Here is a 24,623-nt window from a genome sequence, read left to right on the forward strand (position 1 = left end):
TCAGTGCCATGCTACTTCTTTAGGCTGATTTGTACTAGATTGATAAATGAACAACAACAAACATTAACATATCAACAGAAGTAAAAATTATTTTATTGAAAACCTGCCATGTTTGTACCATTGTACATTCCTTACAGCACTTATTTGCCCTCTACTTATAAATAAATGCCTTTCCTTAAATATGAAACTCTAGTCAAAGTCAGTGATGTGAATATCTGTGGTCCAGTCAGGTGAAATTTGTTTTTAAAATCTTTATATAATGTTGTATTCTTTTTGTTTGTTTGTTTTCTTCTTTCCTTTACCCTTTCTTAAAGATGCTATGGGTTTTAGCTTAGGCTACCCTCTATAATGTTGCTACATACCAATATTCAGTGCTTATGGTTGGTAGGTCATAAAAAACTATAAAACTTCATTTACTATTTTTTTTAATGAGATGATATTTGTCAAAGCACCTAGCAGAATACTTACGATTTAGGTATTCAGAGAATATTAGTTTCCTTGGGGGGGGGTCTCTCCATCTGAACAATAATGTGAAAACGCAAAATGTGTGTAAGAAATTAGTTAATATTTATTTTAAAGAATTTTATATGCATAAAAACTACAGGGTGGCATTATTATCATTTTCATATATGTAAAAAAAATTGGTTTACTTCCCAAAATATTAAATAAATTTTAGTCAATGTTATAAAGATGCTCTTCACATCTAAAGTTGTATTAATTCAATTAAGAGCTATTCTAATATCCTGAAGTCATTGAATATTTAAAAATCAAAAGTACTCTCATTTGGGTTATACATAAATTTCTCTATTTTCTGAGTACCAAGATGAAGTAGCATCGTCAAATGTGGAATGATCCTAAGATTGGTTTTCTTGTTTTTTAGATTTGTTTTGTTTTTTAACCTTGACAAGTAGGCTTGTGATTCTGATATTCATCTGGGTTCAGAATTTTAAAACTTGAACGTGGTAATTTCTCTAAGATTTTCTTTACTGTTAGTAACTTGGCAGTTATTTTTCAGATTGTATTTAAAATTTCCATTTTATTGGTGTCATGGAAGTCTTGGCTTTAAGCTTAGGCTGACCTCTGTATTGTATGTTGCTACATACCAATAGTCAGTTTATTCAGGTTTGTTTGTTTATTCATTCATTTATTCAGGTTTATTAATGATTATATGACTTAATATACAATTTAATGAGTGATGAATCCATCCACTGAAGTATGTTGTTAAATAAATTTCTTTGTCCTCTGACATATTTACTCAAAACATATTTAAGTTTAAGCTACAAATCGTAAATACAATGAAAGAAAGAAGGATTGGTACAGAAAGTTTGATTTTTCCAAGTTTGTTCATATAATATTTTTCCATCAGTTGTTAAAGCTTCTTGTAATATCTTCTGCTTGAAAACAGAAATGGATTAGAACACATGCCAGTAAAATTTGATATAATTCTGTCTTCTTACTGACCCGAAACTCACTTGTTGATGTTAAAATATGAGGTTATGGCACCTCAGAAGTGAATAATTTGCCAGACTTGAGCCATGTGTTTGTATCTAAACTTCTTAGCATCCAGTGAGCAGAGAGGGGCAGACCATCAATACCTAAGTCACAATGTTCAGATGATAGACATAGAGCAGTTGTTCAAGAGGAACATACCTGTTTGTAGGACTGAGATCAACGCGGAATTGAGAGTCCTCGGAAGAATTTCCATCTGCGGAGCGGGTGGTTGAATCTGCCGACGTGGGACCTGTGGAAACGGACAGCCAACTGTCATAAGGCCTTTTATGTAAGGGTTTGAACATCTGCAGATACTGAAGGACGGCCATATGCAGTTTATAGACTCAGTTGTTTTACAGATTTGGCGACTCTCAAGAATGTCTTGGGAACACAAGTCAATATTAAAATACATTCCGTGCCTGTTAGTTGAGAGAACTAAGGACACTAAACACAGGTATTAAGTGCTCACTCTCTGTTAGGCCCTCTGGGGAATAATGCTCTCTAAGTGTAGTTCCTGGACTATCGTCAAGAGAATTACCTGATTTCCAGGCTCCCCCTGAGAGCCACTGCATCAGACTGTCATGAAGCCTGATGAGTCTTACGCACACTAAAGTTCGAAAACAAGTGCTCTAATAATCCGAAATCAAGAAAACAAAACCTGAGAAATTGTCCTTTGTGACCATGTTCTGTTATGTCAGAGCCTGTATCCTAGAATGCCTTTCTGTTTACATATTGAGTAAACTCAGAATTTCCAAGGAAACATCTAAAGACAGCCCTTCAGCTCCTGCATTCCAGTGATGCACTTAATTTTTAAAGACTTGCCCTTAGACAGTAGCACAGAATGCCTGCCAGAGACTTTAACTTCAAACTGTTCATTAATTGACTTTTATCTAAAACTCCATTGAAAAAACCCAGAACAATTAGAAGTTAGTTTAAAAAACACAGGATTGGCGGGGCTTCCCTGGTGGCGCAGTGGTTGAGAGTCTGCCTGCCGATGCAGGGGACACAGGTTCGTGCCCCGGTCTGGGAGGATCCCACATGCCGCGGAGCGGCTGGGCCCGTGAGCCATGGCTGTTGAGCGGGCGCGTCCGGAGCCTGTGCTCCGCAGCGGGAGAGGCCACAACAGTGAGAGGCCCGCATACCACAAAAAAATAAATAAATAAATAAAAAACACAGGGTTGGGCTTCCCTGGTGGCGCAGTGGTTGAGAGTCCGCCTGCCGACGCAGGGGACACGGGTTCGTGCCCCAGTCCGGGAAGATCCCACATGCCGCGGAGCGGCTGGGCCCGTGAGCCATGGCCGCTGAGCCTGTGTGTCCGGAGCCTGTGCTCCGCAACGGGAGAGGCCACAACAGTGAGAGGCCCGCGTACCACAAAAAAAATAAAAAAATAAAAAATAATAAAAATAAATAAAAATAAAAAACACAGGGTCCATTTAGCCCCCTACATATTCTAGTTTATGTCCCTAGGTTAAGCTAAACCATCAGAGAGCTGCCTGTTTGGACCACATTGTCTGACCTCCTTCAGCGTTCCCTTCCCCAAGTTCCTTGTCAGTGTTTTGCCTGCAGTTTGCACTGAGGAACCTGCCATGTGAGTGTCTTAAGAAGGTTGACAGTGCAGTTACTGTAAGGGTCATACTGATGTCCATTGTTTAGGGTCCCTTCTGTAAGGACTCAATAAAAACATTTCTTTCAAATCCAGATGACAGGCATTTTTTGTTCGTTTTGTCCTAAGGAACAAGTATATGTTTTTTGTTTTTAATTATACTTAACCAGAGTTAATGTAAACATTTTGCTTTGGTCATTGGGCAGCAAAACCAAATTCCCTGCCTAACTTTAGTAGTTATGGCTTACATCTCCCATTCTCTTTATCTCATCATCACACCTCAAGCTTATCTTCCTTTTCTATCTTTTTACTGAATTATGTTCTATAAGCTTCCCTAAGTCCTTTCTGTAATATGTGTATATATATGTATTTATGTACATATGTATGTGTATGTGAAATATAACACGTTTATAATTTTATTTCAGAGGCATGGAAACAAAGAATCATTTTACATATAATATTATGATTATTTTCTAAAAATTGAAAAACATCTTCTTTGTATTAATTGAAATATCCTAGATCTTCCTGGAGTAATTTATGTATCTGTGGATATTTGTCTATATTTTATTTAGTAAAAGATACAAAAATAACATAATTTTTTAAATTGAAGTGTAGTTGATTTACAATATTGTGTTAATTTCAGGTGTACAACAAAGTGACTCAGTTTTTTTTTCCGATTATATTCCATTATAGGTTATAACAAGATATTGAATATAGTTCCCAGCGCTATACAGTAAATCCTTGTTGCTTATCTCTTTTATGTATATTAGTTTGTATCTGTTAATCCCATATTCCTAATTTGTTGCTCCTTCCCTCCCTCTCCCCTTTGGTAACCATAAATTTGTTTTCATATCTGTGAGTCTGTTTCTGTTTCATATACAAATTCATTTGTATTATTTTTAATATTACACATGTAAGTGATATTTGTCTTTCTCTGTTTGACTTACTTCACTAAGTATAATATTCTCTAGGTCCATCCATGTTGCTACAAATAGCAATATTTCATTCTTTTTTATGACTAAGTAATGTATATATATATATGTCACATCTTCTTAAGCCAGTTGTCTGTTGATGGACACTTGGGTTGTTTCCATGTCTTGGCTATTGTAAATAGTGCTGCTGTGAACATTGGGGTGCATGTATCTTTTCAAATTAAAGTTTTTGTTTTTTTCTGGATTTATGCCCAGGAGTAGAATTGCTGGATCATATGGTAGCTCTATTTTTAATTTTTTAAGGAACCTCCATACTGTTTTCCATAGTGGCGGCACCAATTTACATTCCCACCAACAGTGTAGGAGAGTTCCCTTTTCTCCACACTCTCTCCAGCATTTACTATTTGTAGACTTTTTGATGATAGCCATTCTGACCAGTGTGAGGTTATACCTCATTGCGGTTTTGATTTGTATTGTTGGCCATCTGTATGTCTTCTTTGGAAAAATGCTATGTAGGTCTTCTGTCCATTTTTTAATTGGGTTGTTTGTTTTCTTGATATTGAGTTGTATATTTCAGATATTGACTCCTTTTCAGTCACATCATTTGCAAATATTTTGTCCCATTCCGTAAGTTGTCTTTTTGTTTTGTTAATAGCTTCCTTTGCAGTGCAAAAGCTTTAAAGTTTGAGTGTGTTCCATTTATTTATTTTTGCTTTTATTTTGTTTGCCTTGGGTGACTAATCTAAGAAAATATCGCTACATTTTATGTCAAAGAATGTTTTACCTGTGTTTTCTTCTAGGAGTTTAATAGTGTCATGTCTATATTTAGGTCTTTAAACCATTTTTAGTTTATTTCTGTATGTGGTGTGAGGAAGTGTTTTGATTCCATTGATTTACATGTAGCAGTCCAGCTTTCCCAGTACCACGGGTCAAAGAGACTTTCTTTTCCCATAGTATATTCTTGCCTACTTTGTCATAGATTAATTGACCCTAGGTGTGTGGATTTATTTCTGGGCTCTCTATTCTGTTTCATTGATCTACGTGTCTGTTTTTGTGCCAGTACCACGGTGTTTTGTTTACTGTAGCTCTGTAGTATAATGTGAAGTCTGGAAGTGTTATGCCTCCAGCTTTGTTCTTTTTCCTCAGGATTGCTTTGGCAATTTTGAGCCATTTAGGGTTCCATATTTTAAAAATTACAATTTTAGCTGCTGTGTAAACTTTATAGTCAGATTTAAATATTTCCTAATATTTACATTGTAGTTCCCGGGATATTGTTAAAAATACAGTGGTATCCATTAATAATACAAGAAAATTACTTAGATTTCATTGCCTGTGAGAGACTATAGCATACATATCCTTCAAAACATAGTTATTCAAAATAGTTCTATCACCAGATTTTGCATCACGGTAACAAATAAAGCTATTTTATTATATAGGAATTAAACTGCATGCTTTCTAGAACACAGATATATTAGCAACAAGATTGTTGCAACCGTGAATTAATTTTATGTTTATGAATAAGCAGACTAAGGTGTACAATAAGGTAACATTTAAGAAATGAATTCCTCTAGATTCTCTCCCATCTCATTGCACTTTGCTTTGCCTTTGTCAATCTCCTAGATCAGGGGTCCCCAACCCCCGGGCCATGGATCAGTACCGGTCTGTGGCCTGTTAGGAACTGGGCCACACAGCAGGAGGTGAGCAGCAGGTGAGCAAGTGAAGCTTTATCTGTATTTACAGCCAGATGTAAATACAGATGAAGCAGTCTCCCCATCGCTCGCATTACTGCCTGAGCTCTGCCTCCTGTTAGATCAGCGTCACCATTAGATTCTCATAGGAGTGCGAACTACCTACTGTGAACTGCACATGTGAGGGATCTAGGCTGCACACTCCTTATAAGAGTCTAATGCCCGATGATCTGAGGTGGAGCTGAGGCAGTGATGCTAGTGCTGGGGAGCGGCTGCAAATACAGATCATCATGAGCAGAGAGGCTTGACTTCAGAGACACCATAATAAATCAATGCACTTCATAGCACAAGGAGATCAACTCCGTGCTTTTTGACCACCTAGAGGGGTGGGATAGGGAGGGTGGGAGGGAGACGCAAGAGGGAGGGGATATGGGGATATATGTATACATAGAGCTGATTCACTTTGTTATACAGCAGAAATTAACACAACATTGTAAAGCAATTATACTCCAATAAAGATGTTTAAAAAAATAATAAATGCGCTTGAATCATCCCAAACATCCTTCCCCACCCCCCACCCCCGCCCTGGTCCATAGAAAAATTGTCTTCCAAGAAACTGGTCCCTGGTGCTAAAAAGGTTGGGGACCGCTGTCCTAGTTGATCTTCCAAAAGTCATCATCCAGCTCTCTAGATGATTATTGTTAGAGGCAGAAGTACGGAGGGTTCTGAGTAATTTACATTTAATTGCCGAGACTATAAATAATACAGCATCCTCAGTTAAAAATATCCTAGACACTAAGAAAGTAGAACTAACTTTTTTCGAGGTTTGGATGGGTAAACATCACTGACGTTTCCTCAGAATTCATTGTTAAAATTTAGTTACCATTTGCTGTGTTACTGAACTTGAATATCCTTGTGAAGACCCTCATATACAGACCAACCAGCATGGAGCATGCCATGCTTGACTCAGTTTGATTAATTATCTCTTTTGGTCACCATATAAACACTGTCTCCTTTTACACTACTATATTTGATGCAGTAGCACAAAATACAAAAGTGTAGAAATGCACAGATGTTACTAAACTAAGAGAAAAGCAGCATAGCACACACACAAGTATGATATATACTTGTTCTGAAATGAATACTTTAAGGGTTTGTTATTCATTTTGCAAAAGTATTCTTTAAAATTCAAGTATAGTTGATTTACAAAGTTGTGTTAATTTCTGCTGTACCAAAAATATTCTTTACTAATCTCAGAATAGAAAAATTTAAGCTCTCATAAACTACTGACTATCAAAGCTCAGTTAGAAAGGAAGATAAAGTACCTCTGGAAATATAATGAAATTAAAATATAATTTTTAAATTTAAGGCAATTTTATTGTGTTCTTAAGGGCTAGTAGTGGGATAATACATAACAAATAAAGGATTAGAGATTTTTTAATAAAATTCTCAGTTGATGGGAAAATATGATTATATTTGGAGAGTAAGAGGTTTTAGGATTTTTTCATAGCAAAGATTAGATATGCCTCTACATGTGATTTTTAGTCACTTACAGCTCCTCAATTATGCCCATTATGAGTAGCTTGAAGAAAGGGGTTTTTGCATCCATTTCTTTTATTGTTTCCCATAGCAAGTAGTAGAGGGCTTCATCTGGCCAAAAGCCATATACCCCAGAATTCTCACATAGATCCTTTTATCATGCATTTTATTCTTTTAAGTGGAGGCAATTTATTTGATGTATAACTAAGAGTGATTTGATTTTATGCCTATTAAAGACTTGTCAAATAAATTCATAGATTCAGAAGAAATCCTTTGTTGAGCTCTTTCCCAGTTTTTAGTTTAGAAAATCTGAACACTCAATATAGGCACTCAATAACTGTGGTTGAATAATGATACCAGCTATGCTGCTTCATGTGTTTAGTCCTTAATTTAGTCATAATAAATGGTACCAGTTATTTCACTTAAGCAGTGACCTTGCTGCATTATTTTTATAGAATTACAAGTTGTAGAATTTGGAATCTGCAAAGGACCTCACATTATAAATTACCCACCTCTAGCCTTCATTTGACAAACGGACAAACTTACGAGCATTCCTGTGCTGACGATCAGATGAAAGTGAAGCCCAGCTTGACTGAACGGATCTCACACCTGCTCTGTATTCTGCAGGGCGGGATGTGCACCTGCTGCATAGGCACCCACGTGACACAGTTGCTCCATCTCAGCAGAGGATGAGATGGCTGTTTTTGTGTTCCAGGCCCAGGCCTCTTCCTTACTTCATCCCTCCTTTACCATCCTCTCTCAACTCCCCTTGCTCCTTAGATAACCCTTCTCTCAGTTTTTTTTTTTTTTTTTTTTTGATGTGGGCCATTTTTTCTTAACGTATTCATTGAATTTGTTACAATATTGCTTCTGTTTTATGTTTTGGTTTTTTGGCCATGAGGCGTGTGAGATCTTAGCTCCCTAACCAGAGATCAAACCCACACCCCCTGCATTGGAAGGCGAAGTTTCAACCACTGGACCACCAGGGAAGACCCTCTTCTCTCACTTTTATCCTCAACTTCTCTTCCTCTGTCTGGAGACGTGCTATTATCTCTCATTTGAAACCCTTCCTTCCCTCTGCATCTCCTCTCTCCACCGTCCAGCCTCTCATCTCTCCTTCCCCAGGAAGAAGAGCCTGCGCTCTGTCCATTTTGTCACCTCTCCTGCCCTTTTGATCTACTGTCATCTGGTCTTTGCCCCCACTATTTTGCTAATCTCTCTCTCTCCCCCTGGTTACAAACAACTTTTTTTTTTTTTTTGGCTGCATTGGGACTTCGTTGCTGCAAGCGGGGACTCCTCTTCATTGTGACACGCAGGCTTCTCATTGTGGTGGCTTCTCTTGTCATGGAGCACGGGCTCTAGGAACGCAGGCTTCAGTAGTTGTGGCATGTGGGCTCAGTAGTTGTGACATGCGGGCTCTAGAACGCAGGCTCGGTAGTTGTGGCACACGGGCTTAGCTGCTCTGCGGCATAGGGGATCTTCCCGGACAAGGGATCGAACCTGTGTCCCCTGCATTGGCAGGTGGATTCTTGACAACTGCACCCCCAGGGAGATCCCTACAAACAACTTTTTTTTTTAACATCTTTATTGGAGTATAATTGCTTTGCAATGGTGTGTTACTTTCTGCTTTATAACAAAGTGAATCAGTTATACATATACATATGTTCCCATATCTCTTCACTCTTCTATCTCCCTCCCTCCCACCTTCCCAATCCCACCCCTCTAGGTGGTCACAAACCACCGAGCTGATCTCCCTGTGCTATGTGGCTGCTTCCCACTAGCTATCTATTTTACATTTGGTAGTGTATATGTGTCCATGCCACTCTCTCGCTTTGTCACAGCTTACCCTTCCCCCTCCCCATATCCTCAAGTCCATGCTCTAGTAGGTCTGTGTCTTTATTCCCATCTTACCCCTAGGTTCTTCATGACCTTTTTTTTTCCTTAGATTCCATATATATGTGTTAGCATACAGTATTTCTTTTTCTCTTTCTGACTTACTTCACTCTGTACGACAGACTCTAGATCCATCCACCTCACTACAAATAACTCAATTTCGTTTCTTTTTATGGCTGAGTAATATTCCATTGTATATATGTGCCACATCTTCTTTATCCATTCATCTGTCGATGGACACTTAGGTTGCTTCCATGTCCTGGCTATTGTAAATAGAGCTGCAATGAACATTGTGGTACATGACTCTTTTTGAATTATGGTTTTCTCAGGGTATATGCCCAGTAGTGGGATTCCTGGGTCGTATGATAGTTCTATTTGTAGTTTTTTAAGGAACCTACATACTGTTCTCCATAGTGGCTGTATCAATTTACATTCCCACCAACAGTGCAAGAGTGTTCCCTTTTCTCCACACCCTCTCCAGCATTTATTGTTTCTAGATATTTTGATGATGGCCATTCTTACCGGTATGAGATGATATCTCATTGTAGTTTTGATTTGTATTTCTCTAATGATTAATGATGTTGATCATTCTTTCATGTGTTTGTTGGCAATCTATATCTTCTTTGGAGAAATGTCTATTTAGGTCTTCTGCCCATTTTTGGATTGGGTTGTTTGTTTTTTTGTTATTGAGCTGCATGAGCTGCTTATAAATTTTAGAGATTAATCATTTGTCAGTTGCCTCATTTGCAAATATTTTCTCCAATTCTGAGGGTTGTCTTTTGGTACTCTTTATGGTTTCCTTTGCTGTGCAAAAGCTTTTAACTTTCATTAGGTCCCATTTGTTTATTTTTGTTTTTATTTCCATTTCTCTAGGAGGTGGGTCCAAAAGGATCTTGCTGTGATTTATGTCATAGAGTGTTCTGCCTATGTTTTCCTCTAAGAGTCTGATAGTGTCTGCCCTTACATTTAGGTCTTTAATCCGTTTTGAGCTTATTTTTGTGTATGGTGTTAAGGAGTGTTCTAATTTCATACTTTTACATGTAGCTGTCCAGTTTTCCCAGCACCACTTATTGAAGAGGCTGTCTTTTCTCCACTGTATATTCTTGCCTCCTTTATCAAAGATAAGGTGACCAAATGTGCATGGGTTTATCTCTGGCCTTTCTATCCTGTTCCATTGATCTATATTTCTGTTTTTGTGCCAGTACCATACTATCTTGATTACTGTAGCTTTGTAGTATAGTCTGAAGTCAGGGAGCCTGATTCCTCCAGCTCCATTTTTCGTTCTCAAGGTTGCTTTGGCTATTTGGGGTCTTTTGTGTTTCCGTACAAATTGTGAAATTTTCTGTTCTAGTTCTGTGAAAAATGCCAGTGATAGTTTGATTGAATCTGTAGATTGCTTTGGGTAATAGAGTCATTTTCACAGTGTTGATTCTTACAATCCAAGAACATGGTATATCCTTCCATCTATTTGAATCATCTGTAATTTCTTTCATCAGTGTCTTATAATTTTCTGCATACAGGTCTTTTGTCTCCTTAAGTAGGTTTATTCCTAGATATTTTATTCTTTTTGTTGCAATGGTAAATGGGAGTGTTTTCTTAAATTCACTTTCAGATTTTTCATCATTAGTGTATAGGAATGCAAGAGGTTTCTGTGCATTAATTTTGTACCCTGCCACTTTACCAAATTTATTGATGAGCTCTAGTAGTTTTCTGGTAACATCTTTAGGATTCTCTATGTATAGTATCATGTCATCTGCACACAGTGACAGCTTTACCTCTTCTTTTCCAATTTGCATTCCTTTTATTTCTTTTTCTTCTCTGTTTACTGTGGCTAAAACTTCCAAAACTATATTGAATAATAGTGGTGAGAGTGGGCAACCTTGTCTTGTGCCTGATCTTAGTGGAAATGGTTTCAGTTTTTCACCACTGAGGACGATGTTGGCTGTGGGTTTGTCACATATGGCCTTTATTATGTTGAGGAAAGTTCCCTCTATGCCTACTTTCTGCAGGGTTTTTATCATAAATGGGTGTTGAATTTTGTCGAACTCTTTCTCTGCATCTATTGAGATGATCATATGGTTTTTCATCTTCAGTTTGTTAATATGGTGTATCACATTGATTTATTTGCATATATTGAAGAATCCTTGCATTCCTGGAATAAACCCCACTTGATCGTGGTGTATGATCCTTTTAATGTGCTGTTGGATTCTGTTTGCTAATATTTTGTTGAGGATTTTTGCATCTATGTTCATCAGTGATATTGGCCTGTAGTTTTCTTTCTTTGTGACATCTGTGTTTGGTTTTGGTATCAGGGTGATGGTGGCCTCGTAGAATGAGTTTGGGAGTGTTCCTCCCTCTGCTATATTTTGGAAGAGTTTGAGAAGTATAGGTGTTAGCTCTTCTCTAAATGTTTGATAGAATTTGCATGTGAAGCCATCTGGTCCTGGGCTTTTGTTTGTTGGAAGCTTTTTAATCACAGTTTCAATTTCATTATTTGGGATTGGTCTGTTCATATTTTCTATTTCTTCCTGGTTCAGTCTCAGCAGGTTGTGCATTTCTAAGAATTTGTCCATTTCTTCCAGGTTGTCCTTTTTATTGGCATACAGTTGCTTGTAGTAGGCTCTCATGATCCTTTGTATTTCTGCAGTGTCACTTGTTACTTCTCCTTTTTCATTTCTAATTCTATTGAATCTTCTCCCTTTTTTTCTTGATGAGTCTGGGTAATGGTTTATCAATTTTGTTTATATTCTCAAAGAACCAGCTTTCAGTTTTATTGATCTTTGGTATCAGTTCCTTCATTTCTTTTTCATTTATTTCTGATATGATCTTTATGAATTCTTTCCTTCTGCTAACTTTGGGGATTTTTTGTCCTTTTTACTCTAATTGCTTTACGTGCAAAGTGAGTTTGTTTATTTGAGATGTTTCCTGTTTCTTAAGGTAGGATTGTATTGCTATAAACTTCCCTCTTAGGACTGCTTTTGCTGCATCCCATAGGTTTTGGGTCATCGTGTCTCCTTTGTCATTTGTTTCTAGGTTATTTTCAATTTCCTCTTTGATTTCTTCAGTGATCACTTCGTTATTAAGTAGTGTATTGTTTAGCCTCCATGTGTTTGTATTTTTTACAGATCTTTTCCTGTAATTGATATCTAGTCTCATAGCATTGTGGTTGGAAAAGATACTTGATACAATTTCAGTTTTCTTAAATTTACCACGGCTTGATTTGTGACCCAAGATATGATCTATCCTGGAGAATGTTCCATGAGCACTTGAGAAGAAAGTGTATTCTGTTGTTTGTGGATGGAATGTCCTATAAATATCAATTAAGTCCATCTTGTTTAATGTGTCATTTAAAGCTGTGTTTCCTTAGGTATTTTCATTTTGGATGACCTGTCCATTGGTGAAAGTGGGGTGTTAAAGTCCCCTACTATGATTGTGTTACTGTCGATTTCCCCTTTTATGGCTGTTAGTATTTGCCTTATGTATTGAGGTGCTCCTATGTTGGGTGCATAAATATTTACAATTGTTATATCTTCTTCTTGGATGGATCCCTTGATCATTATGTAGTGTCCTTCTTTGTCTCTTGTAATAGTATTTATTTTAAAGTCTATTTTGTCTGATATGAGAATTGCTGCTACAGCTTTCTTTTGATTTCCATTTGCATGGAATATCCTTTTCCATCCCCTCACTTTCAGTCTGTATGTGTCCCTAGGCCTGAAGTGGGTCTCTTGTAGACAGCATATATATGGGTCTTATTTTTTTATCCATTCAGCCAGTCTGTGTCTTTTGGTGGGAGCATTTAATCCATTTACATTTAAGGTAATTGTCAATATGTATGTTCCTATTCCCATTTTCTTAATTGTTTTGGGTTTGTTATTGTAGGTCTTTTCCTTCTCTTGTGTTTCTTGCCTAGAGAAGTTCCTTTAGCATTTGTTGTAAAGCTGGTTTGGTGGTGCTGAACTCTCTCAGCTTTTGCTTGTCTGTAAAGGTTTTAATTTCTCCATCAAATCTGAATGAGATCTTTGCTGGGTAGAGTAATCTTGGTTGTAGGTTTTTCTCCTTCATCACTTTAAATATGTCCTGCCACTCCCTTCTCGCTTGCAGCGTTTCTGCTGTAAGATCAGCTGTTAACCTGATGGGGATTCCCTTGTATGTTATTTGTTGTTTTTCCCTTGCTGCTTTTAATATGTTTTCTTTGTATTTAATTTTTGATAGTTTGATGAATATGTGTCTTGGCGTGTTTCTCCTTGGATTTATCCTGTATGGGACTCTCTGTGCTTCCTGGATTTGATTAACTATTTCTTTTCCCATATTAGGGAAGTTTTCAACTATAATATCTTCAAATATTTTCTCAGTCCCTTTCTTTTTCTCTTCTTCTTCTGTGACCCCTATAATTCGAATGTTGGTGTGTTTAATGTTGTCCCAGAGGTCTCTGAGACTGTCCTCAGTTCTCTTCATTCTTTTTTCTTTATTCTGCTCTGCAGTAGTTATTTCCACTATTTTATCTTCCAGGTCACTTATCCGTTCTTCTGCATCAGTTATTCTGCTATTGATCCCTTCTAGAGTATTTTTAATTGCATTTATTGTGTTGTTCATCACTGTTTGTTTCCTCTTTAGTTCTTGTAGGTCCTTGTTAAATGTTTCTTGCATTTTCTCTATTCTATTTCCAAGATTTTGGATCATCTTTACTATCATTATTCTGAATTCTTTTTCAGGTAGACTGCCTATTTCCTCTTCATTTGTTAGGTCTGGTGGGTTTTTACCTTGCTCCTTCATCTGCTGTGTTTTTTTCTGTCTTCTCATTTTGCTTATGTTACTGTGTTTGGGGTCTCCTTTTTGCAGGCTGCAGGTTCGTAATTCCCGTTGTTTTTGGTGTCTGTCCCCAGTGGCTAAGGTTGGTTCAGTGGGTTGTGTAGGCTTCCTGGTGGAGGAGACTAGTGCTTGTGTTCTGGTGCATGAGGCTGGATCTTGTCTATCTGGTGGCCAGGTCCACGTCTGGTGGTGTGTTTTGGGGTGTCTGTGGCCTTATTATGATTTGAGGCAGCCTCTCTGCTAATGGGTGGTGTTGTGTTCCTGTCTTGCTAGTTGTTTGGCATAGGGTGTCCAGCACTATAGCTTGCTGGTCGTTGAGTGTTCGTGTTGGGTGTTCGTGTTGAGATGGAGATCTCTGGGAGATTTTCACCATTTGATATTATATGGAGCTGGGAGGTCTCTTGTGGACCAGTGTCCTGAACTTGGCTCTCCCACTTCAGAGGCACAGCCCTGACGCCTGGCTGGAGTGCCAAGAGCCTTTCATCCACACGGAAAAAGAGGAAAGGGGGATAAAATAATATATCTTGCTCCCAAAGTCTACCTCCTCAATTTGGGATGATTCGTTTTCTATTCAGGTATTCCACAGATGCAGGGTACATCAAATTGATTGTGGAGATTTCATCCGCTGCTCCTGAGGCTGCTGGGAGAGGTTTCCCTTTCTCTTCTTTGTTTGCACAGCTCCCGGGGTTCAGCTTTGGATTTGGCCCCACCTCTTCATGTAGGTTGCCTGAGGGCGTCTGTTCTTCGCTCAGACAGGACGGGGTTAAAGAAGCAGCTGATTCGGAGGCTCTGGCTCACTCAGGCTGGGGGGAGGGAGGGGTACGGGTGAGGGGCAAGCCTGCAGTGGTGGAGGCGGGCATGACGTTGCACCAGCCTGAGGCACGCCGTGCGTTCTCCCGGGGAAGTTGTCCCTGGATCACGGGACCCTGGCAGTGGCGGGCTGCACAGGCTCCCGGGAGGGGCGGTGTGGATAATGACCTGGGCTCGCACACAGGCCTCTTGGTGGCGGCAGCAGCCTTAGCGTCCCATGCCCGTCTCTGGGGTCCGTGCTGTTAGCTGCAGCTCACGCCCGTCTCTGGAGCTCCTTTAAGCAGCGCTCTGAATCCCCTCTCCTCGCACACCCTGATACAATGGTCTCTTGCCTCTTAGGCAGGTCCAGACCTTTTCCTGGACTCCCTCCTGGCTAGCCATGGTGCACTAACCCCTTCAGGCTGTGTTCACGCAGCCATCCCCCATCCTCTCCGTGCGATCCAACTGAAGACCGAGCCTCAGCTCCCAGGCCCGCCCGCCCCGGCAGCCGAGCAGACAAGCAGACAAGCCTCTCGGGCTGGTGAGTGCCGGTCGGCCCCGATCCTCTGTGCGGGAATCTCTCCGCTTTGCCCTCCGCACCCCTGTGGCTGCTCTCTCCTCCGCGACTCCAAAGCTTCCCCTCTCCACCACCCGCAGTCTCCGCCCACGAAGGGGCTCCTAGTGTGTGGAAACCTTTCCTCCTTCACGGCTCCCTCCCACTGGTACAGGTCCCGTCCCTATCCTTTTGTCTCTGTTTTTTTCTTTTTTCTTTTGTCCTACCCAGGTACGTGGGGAGTTTCTTGCCTTTTGGGAGGTCTGAGGTCTTCTGCCAGCGTTCAGTAGGTGTTCTGTAGGAATTGTTCCCCGTGTAGATGTATTTCTGATGTATTTGTGGGGAGGAAGGTGATCTCCACGTCTTACTCTTCCACCATCTTCTCAAATCCTCCAAACAACTTTTTGATTGTCAAATGTTTTTCAAACTTGAGTGTAGTGGTTGTCAAACTTTTGGTCTCAGAACCCCTTAAAAATTGAAGACCCTGAAGAATTTTTGTTTATAATAGTTGTATCTATAGATTTTTAATATATTAGAAATTAAAACTGAGATTTTAAAAATAGTATTTATTGACTTATTTAATAATAAAAAACTCAATTCATGTTGATATAAAAACTTATTTTTATGAAAAATAACTACTTGCCAAAACAAAAAACCTACTGAGAAATGTAGCATTGCTTAACATTTTTGCAGATTTCTTTAATGTCTGGCTTAATAGAGAGCAGATGGGTTTTTTTATCTGCACGTCTTTAATCTGTTGCCATATGTTGTTTTAGTTGAAGTTTATGGTGAAAATCTGGCCTTGCATAGATATATAGTTGAAAAAGGGAGTCATATTTTAATAGCCTTTTAAAATAATTTTGCATCTTCTTTGGTAGTTCACCAAAACTCAACATGTAGTCGTTTTTTAAAGGTTAGCTGCAATGTGGAATCTGTAATTTTAATGAACTTTTCATACTGTTACGTTCCATCCATGGGGTGGGTCTTTGCGTGGTTTTTTGAGTGTGTCTTTCACCCATGCATGATTTTATAACATTATGCACTTGTCTTTGGAAAATCTTGGTTTGAATTATATGTAAATTCTCCATATACTATCACGTTGCAAGCCACAATATCAGAACCTTTTATTTGCTAATATCGCTGCTGATCTCATTAAAAAAAAGTCAGTGAGTATTGGGAAGCCAGATTCTGTTTTCCAAACTTTCTACTTGAAAGCTTGAATTTTATCATTGGCAACAAATTCTGTCAGTTGCTTTCCTGGACAGGAACAAAGCAGTTCATTTTCAAGAAAATGTCTGCCAAATACCCGAGTCCAAATACTCATAGTTTCTCTTTTGGTTATACTTTCAGTGAAAGTGAAGAAACAGCTAATTAAGCTTGCACCTCAGTCTTCCAAGCGTTTTCCCCTGAGACACCAATCATATTTCAGTTGACATTAGAAGTGCTTTATGTATACTTCCCATTCTGTCACAGTGAATAATAAAACAACATGTACTCAAGGGTCAAAATTTAAATAAGATTAATAATTTTTACTGCTTCATCAAGGATATTCTTAAGTGAAAACACTTTGTTGTTTTATTTACTACCAGTGCATGGCAGTGAAGTATATAATGACGCCTAGTACAGTTTGGTGCCACTGCCTTGATTCAGACTGAAGTACCAGCAGTTTTACCCATCACTGTATACCATCAGTGCCAGTTCAGCACAATGCAAAGATCATATGACACCTCATGAGTTTTACAAAAATAGTTTTGATCTCACACACTTCCCAGTAGGAGCATAAGTCCCCCAAGGCATCCGCAGACCACACTTGGTGGAGAACCTCTGATTTAGTGGAACCTTTGGTTGCACTGAAATATGAAACTTACTTCTTCTTTCTGAAAACTCCTCTGTTTTCTGCATGCTCTGTATCCCAAAGTCATAACCTTTCCTAGGATCCAGTACTTGGGGAGAAGGTAGGGTAGACAGGAAGATCTGGGATTAGTTTTTCTGAGGCTCAGTACAACTCCTGAAATTTATTCTACTTACTTTAAAGGACTCTTCACTTTTCTGGGGATTCCTGACTCTCGTCAAATGGCAATGCTGCTGGCCCCAGAAGGGGGCCTCCTTAAAGAATCCTAGATGTTTGGTGTTACCCACAGTACCGTGATACATGACACCTGGCAGTAAAACTGTGTATCATTGGGCTTACGTTACAGATGATATCCTATTAAATGTGTCAGGCATTCTTCAAGTCCCAATCTCAATTCACTATGCTCAGGGTACATCAGTCTTTTTTCTATTCCTTGAATAAGGCCAAACTTATTTCTACCTCTGTGCACTGTGCTAGGTTGGGCCAGTGTGGGCCGTTCAGCTCCATCCGGTCAGTCAGGGTCTATCCCCGCCCTCAAAGGCCTTGAAGTTGGCTTGGGAGAGACAGAGTGGTAAATGAGAGAAATGTCACAACACTATGATAGACGGGTATCCAGGACACAGAGAAGATTCCCAGGTGTTGTGATGGGAGGAGCACAAAGGAGGGACCTGGCGGGTGTGCACAGGAGTTGAAAGGAGGACTGGTGATGTTTTAGCTGTAATGACCCCTATGGGAAAATAATCTTAAAAAGAAGGGATATATGTATATGTGTAACTGATTCACTTTGCTGTACACCTGAAACTAACACAACATTGTAAATCAACTAGACTCCAATAAAAATGATAAAAAAGAAAAAGAGAAAAAAAAAAAAGATGAGTGGTTGTTTATCAGCCAGAGAAATCCTCTGACTGCAAACCCTAAGCTATTTCCATATGCAAAATTGACTGTCACTGAATGAAATACCATATTAAATGCGATTATAAATCTCTGACCAATGAATCAGTGATCACTTTGCAAAAATTATAGTGTGTATTCTTTTCCATTGCATATTTCACTGCCAAGAATGAAGAAATTCTCAATCAGAGACCCAAGCAATATATTTAAAATCTCAGCTACTTGGGCTTCTTAGTAGGTATTAAAAAGACAGGAGTAGGAGTAAGGAGGAAACTAACTTTGAAGAACTCAGGATATAAATTTCTCTAATGTACTGTAAATGGATAAATCACCTAAGTCTTTGTAGTATAGACATTGATATTTAAAGTATTTTATATGGTTTTCCTGGATTTAACTGATTATCTCTCAATTGGCCATTTAATATGATTTTCATAGAAAATGTACTTTGTGTTAAAACACTTTTATTCACCAGCATCCTCTAGATGTAATTATTGCTTACCAACATTTCTTCCATTGAAAAATACTGGCACAGTGGCATACCATACAGCCATTAAAAAGGTTGAGGGCAATCCATTTCTACTGACGTGGAAAGATGCCAGTATAAGATAAATTTAAAGAGAAACTAGCAAAGTTTCAGAAAAGTATGTAAAATAAAATCATTTTTGAAGCAGAAAACTGTATGTAAGCATTGATATTCAGGCATGTACATGCAGATATACATATGAAGTGGGGAAAAAGTCTGGAAAGACACACCCCAAAGTGTTTCTCATGGTTACCTGGGGTGGTGGAGGGGGTTTGTCATAAAGGATAACTTTCCTTTCTTAACTGTTTATTTTTCTATAGTCTCTGTTTCTTTTTTACAGTGTGTATTCCTTTAAAATTGGATGTACTATATTAGAATAATTCAAATTTTAAAAATCATTGGGAAAACATTAAAGCTATAACATAGATAAGATACAAAAAATTCAGAGTAAAATAAGTATTTAAAGTTTTGAACTGAATGGGGGAAAGAAATCCAGACAAAGAGTTAAAAGTCTGTATTTTCAGACATAGTTTACCTTTTCTTAAACTTTGTTATTATGTAGACAGACTGATTGATTCTGCTTTTCAAGTGAAAAGCTGAATCAGCTCTGTTCATTTTAAATGGGCACTTAAAATCCAGTAAGAAAATGAACACTGTCTACTTAGAACAGTGCATGAGCTCATTTTTTTAAAAGAAAACTCCTCCAAATCTTTGGTTTGTGTTTATCTTGGATGATGATAACAATAATGGGATGTAAAACAGCATCTATCCTAACTTCCAGTATATTAGTGTATATACATATACACTAATACATATTAGTGGTGGTTTTTTACAAGTGCATATTGTAAAATGCACTTGTATGCATACATATATCCATACATTATATGTATAAATATATACTACATATACACTAATATGTACATATACACTAATACATATTACTGGTGGTTTTTTACAAGTGCATATTGCCTTAATACCTTCTAAACAAAGAGTCCAAAGTTTTTTTTTTTTTTTTGCTGTACGCGGGCCTCTCACTGCTGTGGCCTCTCCCGTTGCGGAGCACAGGCTCCGGACACACAGGCTCCGCGGCCATGGCTCGCGGGCCCAGCCGCTCCGCGGCATGTGGGATCCTCCGGGATCGGGGCACGAACCCGTGTCCCCTGCATCGGCAGGCGGACTCTCAACCACTGCGCCACCAGGGAGGCCCAGTCCAAAGTTTTTGAACCATTTTACAACATCAAGAATTTGTAATAGCAACTAGATAAGAATTGCTCCTAACACCTCAGCTACTCCTGGAAATACATATACCAGTTCTCAGGACAGTGCCTGATACACAGTTTGTCCTCAGTAGTAATTAGTGACTTGTAACTAGTTATAAATCGTACTTATAGCCCATACATTCTATTCCTTACATCCTTAGATTTTAGATGGGTTCATTTTAGCTGGAGATGAATTTTGGATTAGTTGAATGTTCCTTGTTGTATTTTAATGCTCAAGGACACTATATACAGTATTAACATCCTGAAATCATTGCATATTATCCAAGTCATAGTTGAGAAAGTGATTTTACAGGTTTCTGTCTTTCTCCTAAATCATATCTCTGCTGAGATTTGCATATTTCCTCTTCCTATATTTTTCCAAATTGACTTCTAAGTTTCACACAAATTTCTCTTATTTGAGGGCCATTTTTAATAAAAATAAAAAAGGTCATTAATTCAAGGGAGACTATAAGTAGAGAATACCAGAGTTGTTTAGACTTAGGTATTGGGTGCTTGGCAAACTCTTAAGCAACATGATTTGCTCCAGGATCCCCCCCTGGAGTGGACCCAATACACATTTGTGTTTCACATCATAAACCGCCCAGTTATGGGTGGGTGGCACCCTGTTGTGTGTTACTTCTGAGGAGTTGATGTCACAAATATGCCTTGGAGAAATATAATAACCTATTCTATTATTTAGTAATGATCGATAAGTGATTATTTCTTTTAATTATGTTTTGTGTGATACCACGTTCAGTGAAGTTTATGTGTGCCTATATAAATACCTGGCAAATTTTTAGAATAATTTTATTCCCAGAACATTTATACCAAAAATACATACTTTATTGTAAGTATCATTATTTAGGCTATATTTGCCTTCTTGAGTTTCAGACCAAATAATCTTTTCTAGTTCCCCAAGACATAATTAAATAATTTCCATTATGCAACTGTCAGTCTCATGCTAATGTACTCAGACTTCAAGAGCCTTTACAGATATCTTTTTGTAAATCTGCAATTGTTTGTGTCAACTGAAAATACATTTTTTAGAAGGGTCATGGGGCTGCTTTCTGTTTCTTGATTTCTGCCTAACTTTTTAAGACAGTTTTTATTTCCTTTGTTGTTTATACCAATTATTATTTTAGACCTTATGAAATATTCAGTGGTCTTAAAAATTGATATGTTTAGCCTAGTTTATAAAGTAGTCACTGAAGGATAAGCATAGTGATTTGGACTTCTTACAGCATTAAACTTTGTGCTGCTGTATGCTTCTTGATTGGACCCTGTTTATGTATTCATACATTCAACAAAAAAGTCTCTGATGGAGGGAAACAAGCAATAAACAAAAAATTATTGTTTAATATCAAAGAGATAATAAGTACAATAAAGAAAAAATAGGATATTGGACTCAAGACTAGTGGAGGAAAGGCTGTTGTATTAAATAGGATGGCCCATAAAGGCCTTCCTTATCAAGATAACCTTGGGACAGAGACCTAAATGAAGCAAGGGCACAAGCCCTGGAGATACCGGGCAGATGAGATTTTCAAGCAGAGGGAATAGCAAACGTTAAGCTCCAAAGTGGGTACACTCTTGGAATATTCACGAAAGCATAAGGAGATCAGTATGACTAGAGCAGAGTGAGCAAAGGGAAGAGGAAGTCCGAGAGGTGTTAGGGCCAGATCACGTAGGGTCTTGAAGGACGGTTGTGAACACACAGGAGAGGTGATTCGAGTTATGGCTGAAAAGGATTACTCTGGCTGCACGTGGACAGTAATGAAAGCAAGATCAGTGACTTTAAAATTTTTGGATGATGACCACCGCAGCCCCAGCAAGAAATACATTTTGCAACGTTATTCAATTCCACTTTATTCGTCTTTCATATACTTGAGTGGTAATGTTTCCTCTGACTTAACAGTTTCCTTGTTGTGGGCCGAATAGGGGAAAACCATTGTTGTAACTTGAGTATAACAGAAAGATTTGTGGCAGGTTGTAGCCAAGAAATACTGCCCAAGTGCATGTTATCAATGCAGTGAACTAGAGACTGAGATACCATTTCCAGAAGGCTCAGCACAGATGAACCCTTACTCTGAGAGCCCTCCCCCCAAATTTTGGAGGAATTCAAGACTCCCATGTGGGATCAGGTCAAGACTAGAATAGTCTTAAAAACTAGGATGGATCCTCCTCTGCAATCCATTGATACTTTTTGGGGTAGGGTCAAGTAATGTGTATCTCACCATCCTTAAATCTTGACAGCCCTCCAGTGGAGAACTGGTTTCAGGAGAAGAGTAGTCTGGGTGCATGGTGGGCTCTGGAAACCCTCAGAAGAGTTAGGCTCACTGCAGCCAGTCCCCAGAGTGGATACTTGGGAAGTGACTGCATACATACCTTGGATTTCCTCTGTTAAAGGAGAGACTGTTAAAGAAATAAAAAGTTTCACAAGAAATTCAAAGATTAAAAACATGCCATGAGACCTTCACTGTCCAGAATTCTTTAAGATATTTTAGGAGTATTAGTCTAGTGGTAAATTGCAAAAAAATGAAAAATGCAGACCTGTAATATATGGTCCTTTCAGGCAGACTAAAGATTTGATACCAAGAATAGATTTGATCTTTTTTTCTCCCATAAATAATGGTGTCTGTAGATGATATAGAAGGTTGATATCCAGAGCATAGAAAATGGTCAATGTAACAAAACTTTTAGATTCGAGTTTAACTAAGTAAAATTTTGTCAACATAAATGTATTTTACCAACGGTTTGTTTTGAAGAGGATTATTTTGAGGGGTAATTATATTCATGTTTTGCAGAAGGATTTGGGCAATACAACTGTTATGTCTGTGCAAAGTTTAATAGTGGACAAGAAAATACCTCTGGAAATGTTCTTTTCCTGTGGCTAGTAACCTGCACAGAATAGATACTTGTTAAAACATTTGTTAGCTATTATATTCCATGTTACTCTAACAGGATTTAAATTGTATGGACTTATGTGTGTTTAGATGTAGATGTAGACACAGGCATACATATAGATATATAGTGATGCCCAATACTTAGACCACTGTCATTATTGAATAACAAAATAGTAAACATTTATAAACTCTTCTAAACCTCTTTTATTTTTGAGTATGGAAACATTACATTTTGAATGCTGATTGCTGATTCCTGCCTTCTCTACCGAGGGCAGTAATAGGATACTTTAGACAAGAAAAGCTTTTTTTTTTTTTTGCGGTACGCGGGCCTCTTACTGTTGTGGCCTCTCCCGTTGCGGAGCACAGGCTCCAGACGCGCAGGCTCAGCGGCCATGGCTCACGGGCCCAGCCACTCCGCGGCATGTGGGATCTTCCCGGACTGGGGCACGAACCCATGTCCCCTGCATCGGCAGGCGGACTCTCAACCACCGCGCCACCAGGGAAGCCCAAGAAAAGCTTTTAAGAAACTTTTTACTGACCACTTAATAATGGGGAAGCTTCATATGTGTCGGGAGCCTCCACTCCCCTTCCTTCCCTCAAACCTGTGTGCAAACAGGACATCCCATACCTGAGCACAGCAAAAGCCAACAGGACATCCTAAGGTAGTATCTTTCATGTAACTAGAAATGAAGCATTCATCTTCCACTGAAGAGGAGAAAAGTTGCCTCATTGAGCGAGGCTTAGGAATAGGACAGAAGTATTGTTGAATCCATTACTTGGTAATAAGTATCAAACAAAAAGTTTAAACGCTTAACAGCTTGTTTTCCAGATTTATAAAATATGTATGAATGTCATAATGTCTGTTAATGCCAAAATGGCTTTGTCAGACTGTCCCTGGTTTCAAAATGCTCACAAATAGCTTCTCTCCCTCTCTCCCTCTCTCTCTCTCTGCATCTCTTACCAGAATTTCAGAAATGGAGTCCTATGCCCTACTCGTTTTTTTACTCTATATCAATCTCAAGAAAGCATTAGAGAAATGATATTTCTTTTCTGTCATTTGTTTGGCCTCCCCATCCTGTGTTTTAAAAAAAATAATAGCAGAAAATTTAGATTAGTAGCAGGGAATCAAAGAGAAAAAAGGCAAGGAATGTGTAGTAGAACTGATGTAATATCCTCAGAAATATTGAGGGTGGGCCACTTATTTATCTGGGTAATGCTCACTGAGACAATAGGACTCAATAATGGGAAGGCATATTCAAAACTCTTTGGGGACATAAAATCATACCTTATTTACACTTCTAATAATTTTTATTCTTACCTTCCCAGGCTCTAGCCATATGGCCATTAAATCATGACAAAGCATAGATCAGGAATTCGAATACTTGATCATCATGAAAATTAATCTGGAAAAGTAAACAAATAAAAATAAATCAACCTTTAACGACCTTCAAGGCCTCCTCCCTAAATCCTATTTTCATGCAATGCCAAATCACCAAATATGCTTATTTATAGTACCAATAGTCACATTTATCATTTAGATAAAGTGATAAATGTGGAAATTCTAGAGAATTTGCCTGATAACTTTTTGGTGGATAACTTTCTAATTTCATTCTAAATTATTGATATGAACATTTAAGTTTAATATTTATGCAGCTTTTTTATGATTGTTCTGCTGGAAAGTATTTTGCATTCCTTAATACTGTAATAAACCATGAGAACATAATTAGATTGAATATGTAAGCCTTTTCATCTTTTCTATTTCTGTTCAAATAGAAATATTTGCAGAATAGTCACTGTAGCAAAACTGAGTTTTCATGTTTAATCTTTTTTGTATGTGACCCTTATCTCGTTTCAAAATTCAATGGTGTTTGTAATTAAGAAGTTGTTTTCTATTGAAA

At 38.3% G+C, this 24,623-nt stretch overlaps 1 protein-coding gene across 5 annotated transcripts in view; it reads left to right on the top strand.

Moving 5' to 3' along the window:
* Nucleotides 1-24,623, top strand: part of WDR7 (WD repeat domain 7) — a 365,960-nt gene that overhangs the window by 266,827 nt on the left and 74,510 nt on the right. The gene's annotated exons all lie outside the window — the stretch shown is intronic.

Source organism: Mesoplodon densirostris, chromosome 15 (genome assembly GCF_025265405.1).
Source record: "Mesoplodon densirostris isolate mMesDen1 chromosome 15, mMesDen1 primary haplotype, whole genome shotgun sequence".
Taxonomy (NCBI): Eukaryota; Metazoa; Chordata; class Mammalia; order Artiodactyla; family Ziphiidae; genus Mesoplodon; species Mesoplodon densirostris.